The following is an 8091-nucleotide window of genomic DNA, read 5'->3' on the forward strand; positions in this document are numbered from 1 at the left end:
CGCTGCTCAAAGCAACCGCCGCTGTTTGAAAAGTAGTGACGTGCTTCCGCTACGTCACTAAGATGGCGGCCGTTAAGTGTGGAAAGTGTCCATCGATCCACACTCAATTTTCTGGCCGTTTGAGTGCGCCAATTGAGTGCGCATAGCGCACTACATTTTCGCACACTGCTCAGTGTGAACGCACTTATGCACTCAAAATATTAAGTGTAAGTGCAGAAGTGCGCGATTTGGGACACACCATTGGTTTCACCCAGAACCCTTACTGGGGGTTCCATCCAGAACCCACACCGAGTTCCACGGAGAACCCTTTCATATTTTAATGATTTCATTTAGAACTCACACAGGGAGTTCCACGGAGAACCCTTTCATATTTTAATGATTTCATTTAGAACTCACACAGGGAGTTCCACGGAGAACCCTTTCATATTTCAAGGGTTTCATCTACAACTCACAAGGGGGCTCTAAAAAAAGGGTTTCACCAATAACCCAATATTGTATTCTGCAGATCAGGCACACATATTATTGAATCTCTTATATTATATTACGGTCAGTTAAATGTTGACATTGAACAAACATTCAAACACTTTTAATGAAAAAAAATGTTTATTTTAAAAAATTGTAACAATGATGGATAAGGAGGGGATGACAGTCCAACAGAACAGGGGAGGCTATGTAGGTCTCAGGGAAGAACAGGTCAAAAGTTAGAGCCTTAGACACTGAGCCAGATAGATGACTGCTTTCATAACCAATTTTGTCACTGAAAGAGGACAATCATCTTGTTTTCTCTCGTGTGTCATCAACCTTGGCCTCCCCCTCCCCTGCTCAGAGTCTGTCTCTGCCTCTGTTACTTTCTGTAAAACGCTGCAGTGCGATGTGGTGATGGAGATAATCAGAACCTTTCATATTTTGATCAAATCCTCCTCGACCCTCTCATCCTGTTTTAGTGAATGAGGAAGTCACCAAAGCAGTTGCTAATGCTGTTCCCTTTAGTTACCTGCTGTCCCCACTTAGTATTAACATTCCTCTCAACTGATCCAATCATGAGGTCAGCACTAAGTATTGATGTGAATGCACGCAAGGCACAGGTGAGATCGGATCACTCAGACCACATTTGGAGGTGATCTGGTCCACATTCCTTGTGTACAGTGTGATTGCAGATGTGTCCTGGCCACACTCCTGCAACAACCTCCTTTAAAGCACATATCAGTGGAATGTTTTTGTTAATATAAGTCCTAAATAGTCCTATTTTCCGTCAGCAATCACTTACATGAAGTATTTCAGCCTAAACACGAGTCTCTCCGTCACTCTGCTCTGCTGTAACCCGAGGAGAAAATTTTCCTTGTGGGATACAAGTGTTATCCAATGAAGGGAGAGAACGGCATGAAGGGCTGTGTGTGCAGCCAAGGGATGCGCGTGAATGTGGTGACGTAGCACGAGGACCAATTGATGCCTGACAAGGGCGGGGGCTGCTAACTCATGGTGCGTTCAAGGAAACTCGTACTTTGTGTTTTTTTCCTTCCTGTGAAGTCATACCAGTTCGATCTGGTACGAGTTCACGGGTCGGAAGTTACGAGTGGCCGTTATAGGGAACTTTCACAGACAACAGGACGGTAAAAACACGAGCTACGGGTTACCTGGAACGCTACCAAGTCGTAGTTGTGACTTGAAGCTGTAACTTACGGTTTCAAAAGCCTGCCTTGAACACAGCATTAGCCGAAACGGCCGTGCCGCTGTTATCTGCTTTAATCCTGCCATGGTTTTATTTAGGGCGTTTTCACACCTGCAGTTGTTCCGATTCAGCAACTAAACCGATACAACTGTTGCGTTCTTTTTTCTGGGCCGTTTGTGTTCACATTGCATGATTCTAAAGCGGTACAGCGCTTTGCGCTGTGGAACAGCGCCATAGCAACGGCCCTAACAACACCCCATCAGCTGATCAGCAACAATGGCAACAATGAACCGCGGGCTGACTTGCAGTAGTGAGGAGGTTCAATTTCTTATTAATATTTGGGCAGACGAGTATTTAGTTTAAGTTCAATTAAAAAAAATGCCCAAGCTGACTGGTTTATGGCTGGGGCGAGACCTTGAAGTATGCCTATAATGTGCTATAGCTACAAATGTAGTCTAATAGGCTACATTATTATTTATTATTAGTGTGACTGCTGAAGCAGTCACACTATTGTTCTTCTGTTTGGCCATTTTCTTCCGCCTTTTTACGGTCTTCTTCTAGTCCTTCATACTTTGTGCTATTTCAACAATTCATATATCAAAATGTGCAGCTTTTTTTGAACTTTATCGGCATTACTTTTCTCTTTTTAACTATTTATACTTTTTAAAATATTTAACTTTTTCACAAAAAATCTCACATTCATCAAAGTCTCAACCTCTCTTCTTGACAACTCCTCTGTAGTGTAGGGGTTAGGGTAACTGCTTGCCAACCCTAAGGTCACTGGTTCGAATCCAAGGGAAGAATTCTTCTTATGTTATGTTGAATTCTGCTCTCCTCCCCCGCCTTCAATTGGTTACAGGTGTTTGTTATCTCCTTGATTACTCATACCAGTTTGCAGCACATCATCACATTACAATGAATGACAACAGTTTTGAAAGCAGTGTGCTCTCTGTAGCCGAGTGGCAGAGTAAAGGTTTAGTGATCATATGGTCATGGGTTCGATTCCTGCCTCAGTCTTTTCACTTCATTGCTTGACTTTTGATTCCAATTATTCAGCTGTCATTGGACAGTCTTTGATTCCTCATAGTATAAAGCTCATTGTAACTCAGGTTCTCTGTGGCCATATGGTTAGTGCTCAGCCTGAAATTCACAGACATTTTCATTCTAAGTCATTCAAGCTTGACTCTCAAGCTTTCTTGATGTTGACAGTGTGCAGATTATTAACAGACAACAGTCTCTGCAACTGTGTGTGCACTGTGGCCTAGAGGCAGAGTGGAAGTCTAATGACCATGAGGTTGTGGGTTCGATTCCAACCTTGGTCAAACATTTGTATGGTGATCACTGCTTGCACTATTTGCTAATTCTGCAACAGCGTTCAGTTGCTGTCAGCAGTCACACCATTTCCATTCTTGGAAATGCTTTTTCTAGTTATTATTAGGGCCCGAGCCTGTGTCAACGACCCAGGGAGGTCCCTATTGTTATTCGACATGCACATTAGTCGACGTGCCAGCCGACGAGTAACAACAAGTAAGCAAGCAAGTACTCAAGTACTGCATAGACCTGGCAGCAAAAACCCCAGATATTGTAATGTTTATTATTATTAGGGCCCGAGCCTGTGTCAACGACCCAGGGAGGTCCCTATTGTTATTCGACATGCACATTAGTCGACGTGCCAGCCGACGAGTAACAACAAGTAAGCAAGCAAGTACTCAAGTACTGCATAGACCTGGCAGCAAAAACCCCAGATATTGTAATGTTTATTAGGGCCCGAGCCTGTGTCAACGACCCAGGGAGGTCCCTATTGTTATTCGACATCCACATTAGTCGACGTGCCAGCCGACGAGTAACAACAAGTAACCAAGCAAGTAATCAAGTACTCAAGTGACCTGGCAGCAAAATTCCCCGAAATGCAAATGTTTATTAGGGCCCGAGCCTGTGTCAACGACCCAGGGAGGTCCCTATTGTTATTCGACATGCACATTAGTCAACGTGCCAGCCGACGAGTAACAACAAGTAAGCAAGCAAGTACTCAAGTACTGCATAGACCTGGCAGCAAAAACTCCAGATATTGTAATGTTTATTATTATTATTATTATTATTCCCCCTCTTTAAACCCCAATTTGACCCCTTTGCCAAGCCGAGAAACGGACGAAACTTGGGACACACGTCGGGACTTGCGAAAATTGACGTCTGATGCTATCGCCGTTTGTGGGCGGGGCAAATTGGCAGAACAGCGCCCCCTGGAACTTTTGACCCCCGGCCATAGGGATCAAAAATTTTTTTCTCGCAGGCTGCCCAAACTTGGTACACATATGTATCATACCCAGACATGAAAAAAATTTGTTTCGTGCGAAGCCCAAAAACCAACAGGAAGTCGGCCATTTTGGTTAGCATTTATTTTACGCAAAACGAACTCCTCCTAGGGATTACGCCCGATCGGCTCCAAATTGGGTTCAGAACATCGTCAGACCTAGCTGAGCTTATCTTGTGCTCCGCAGGTCTGTAGCTCAAAGGGGTTGGCCTCTGGCGTGCCCCGAAGTTTGGCGACTGTTTCGGTGCTCGCCATGTAAATACGAATGGCTCTCATGCCCACATACTTGATCGTAGACGCTTCAAACTTGGTGCAAAAATCTATGGCGAGACCCTGAACGATCCGACATATTATTTGCCGACGTCGCTCATAGCGCCCCCCCGGTGGTAACAGGAAACGTACAAAAATTCGTTAAAAATACGTAGTTGGCCAAATCGACTTCGTTACACTTCTAGTACATGCAGACCCGGATGGTGAAGCTACATCATGAACGCTTTGACCCTACGAGCAACGGCGTCCGTGTGCCGCCGCGGCGACTGGCGATTTTTTGTCGTAAAATTACGTTTGCCAATTACACGCACATACTTCGTCGTAGCCACTTGAAATTCAAAGGACATGACGTTGGCTCCACCCTGAACGTTTTGATGTATCGACTTCCTGCCTGGCTCATAGCGCCCCCCGGTGGTAACAGGAAGTACGCAAAAATTCGTTAAAAATCCATACTTCACCCGATCAACTTCATTCCACTTCTAATACATGCAGAACCAGTTGCTGAAGCTACATTATGAACGCTGTGAAGATACGACGAACAGCGTCCGTGTGCCGCCGCGGCGACTGACGATTTTTTATCGTACAATTACGTTTGCCTTTTTCGCGGCTTTAACGAAGTCGTGTCCTCACGAAATTTCATCCACGGGTCAAGAATGGCGAGCTCTTTCAGCGGATAGAGTCATTTCCCATGGGCGTGGCTAAATGCCTCAATAGCGCCCCCTAGAAGTTTTTCCGAATTTCTCCATAGACAAATTTCGCTTACTTTGTCGTACACATACGAAACTCGACACACACGTGTATCATACCCAAACATACCAAAAATTGAATTGGAGCCACGCCCTAAACCCAACAGGAAGTCGGCCATTTTGGTTAGCATTTCTTTGACGCAAAACGAACTCCTCCGAGGGAGTTCGCCCGATTGACTTCAAATTGGGCACAGAACATCTCCAAACTGAGCTGATTACGGCTTGTGCTCCGCAGGTCTGTAGGTCAAAGGGCGTGGCTGCTAGCGCACGGCCAAGTTCCCGAATTCAGCTAAGAAGGTTTAAATGCTATCACGCCCACAGATTTGATCGCAGCGGCTTCAAACTTGGTGCACATGATGATGACGTGACCCTGAACGATCCGACATATTACTTTCCTACGTCACTCATAGCGCCCCCCGGTGGTAACAGGAAGTGCGCTAAAATTCATTAAAAATACATAGTTGCCCGCATCAACTTCATTCCACTTCTAAAACATGCCGAACAAGTTGGTGAAGGTATTTCGTGAACGCTATGACGCTACGGCTAATGGCCCCCTTGTGGCGGCGACAGGAATAGCGCTCAATCGTGAACTGCCACCTCCCACGGATTTTGCCCGATTGACTTCATATTCGCTACAGATCATCAGGAGACCGAGCTGGTCAAACACTATTAAAAGCTTTTCTCTACGTGAAACGGCGTGGCTGCTAGGGGGCGACAAAGTTGGTCAACTGCTCGTTTAGTCGCCATGCTATTACGTTTGCCTTCCACGCCCACATACTTGGTCGTAGTCACTTCAAAATTTCAGTACATGATCAGGGGCCAGCCCTCTACGCCTCCATTTGATCGTACGCTAGCTCGCTCAAGACGCCCCCTTGTGGACACAGGAAATGTCGCGTTTTGCATCGACATTGTCCGATCGGCTCGAAACTTCACATGTGTGATGAGGTCACGACCCCGTACGCAACGGCCCACATCCCGTTACCGCCCCCTGTTGGACGAACCGTAAACCTGCCGTAACTCCATCGTACGTCGTCCGATTTGCTCGAAACGTCACGTGTTCGACGAGGGGACCGCCCTCGACGCAGCCGCCCGCGTCCGGTTGCGCGCGGGGGTTTTCGAAGAGCGGCCCGGGGGTAGCGGGGACGCCGAGTGGCGTGGAGCGAGGGCCCGTCATAGCCGCTTGCGGCTTTAATTATTATTATTATTATTTTTATGGTTCTCCGCGTTTGAACATGATTTCGACCCCTTTCCCAAGCCGAGAAACGGATGAAACTTTCGACGCAGGGGGGGAAGCCCGAAAATTGCGATTCAGTGGTGGTCTCGCATGTGGGCGTGGCCAAATGGCACCACAGCGCCCCCTAGACCGCGCATTGGAAATGAGGGTCTGCGACACCGATTTGTCCGAAACTTTGTAAACATATTCATCAACCCCAGAGCTTCAAAAAATCGCATTACCGACATACCCGAAAACCAACAGGAAGTCGGCCATTTTGCTTCAAAAGTTGGTTTACGCCAACACGAACTCCTCCGAGGGGTTACGCCCGATCGGCTCCAAATTGGGTTCAGAACATCGTCAGACCTAGCTGAGCTTATCTTGTGCTCCGCAGGTCTGTAGCTCAAAGGGGTTGGCCTCTGGCGTGCCCCGAAGTTTGGCGACTGTTTCGGTGCTCGCCATGTAAATACGAATGGCTCTCATGCCCACATACTTGATCGTAGACGCTTCAAACTTGGTGCAAAAATCTATGGCGAGACCCTGAACGATCCGACATATTATTTGCCGACGTCGCTCATAGCGCCCCCCGGTGGTAACAGGAAACGTACAAAAAATTCGTTAAAAATACGTAGTTGACCAAATCGACTTCGTTACACTTCTAGTACATGCAGACCCGGATGGTGAAGCTACATCATGAACGCTTTGACCCTACGAGCAACGGCGTCCGTGTGCCGCCGCGGCGAATGTGTAATCATCCCAATTTAAATTACGTTTGCCTTTCACACGCACATACTTCGTCGTAGCCACTTGAAATTTTAAGGACATGACGTTGGCTCCTCCCTGAACGTTTTGATGTATCGACTTCCTGCCTGGCTCATAGCGCCCCCCGGTGGTAACAGGAAGTACGCAAAAATTCATTAAAAATCCATACTTCGCCCGATCAACTTCATTCCACTTCTAATACATGCAGAACCAGTTGCTAAAGCTACATTATGAACGCTGTGAAGATACGACGAACGGCGTCCGTGTGCCGCCGCGGCGACTGACGATTTTTTATCGTACAATTACGTTTGCCTTTTTCGTGGCTTTAACGAAGTCGTGTCCTCACGAAATTTCATCCACAGGTCAAGAATGGCGAGCTCTTTCAGCGGATAGAGTCGTTTCCCATGGGCGTGGCTAAATGCCTCAATAGCGCCCCCTAGAAGTTTTTCCGAATGTCTCCATAGACAAATTTCGCTTACTTTGTCGTACACATACGAAACTCGACACACACGTGTAGCATACCCAAACATACAAAAAATTCAATTGGAGCCACGCCCTAAACCCAACAGGAAGTCTGCCATTTTGGTTAGCATTTCTTTGACGCAAAACGAACTCCTCCGAGGGAGTTCGCCCGATTGACTTCAAATTGGGTAGATAACTTCTCCAGACTGAGCTGATTACGGCTTGTGCTCCGCAGGTGTGTAGGTCAAAGGGCGTGGCTACTAGGGCACGGCCAAGTTGCCGAATTCAGCTAAGAAGTTTGCAATGCTATCACGCCCACAGATTTGATCGCAGCGGCTTCAAACTTGGTGCACATGATGAGGGCGTGACCCTGAACGATCCGACATATTATTTTCCTACGTCACTCATAGCGCCCCCCGGTGGTAACAGGAAGTGCGCTAAAATTCATTAAAAATACATAGTTGCCCCGATCAACTTAATTCCACTTCTAAAACATGCCGAACAAGTTGGTGAAGGTATTTCGTGAACGCTATGACGCTACGGCTAATGGCCCCCTTGTGGCGGCGACAGGAATAGCGCTCCATCGTGAACTGCCACCTCCCACGGATTTTGCCCGATTGACTTCATATTCGCTACAGATCATCAGGAGACCGAGCTG

This window comes from Trachurus japonicus, unplaced genomic scaffold (assembly GCF_045865225.1).
Source record: "Trachurus japonicus isolate A0001 unplaced genomic scaffold, Traja_1.0 AP030886.1".
Classification (NCBI taxonomy): domain Eukaryota; kingdom Metazoa; phylum Chordata; class Actinopteri; order Carangiformes; family Carangidae; genus Trachurus; species Trachurus japonicus.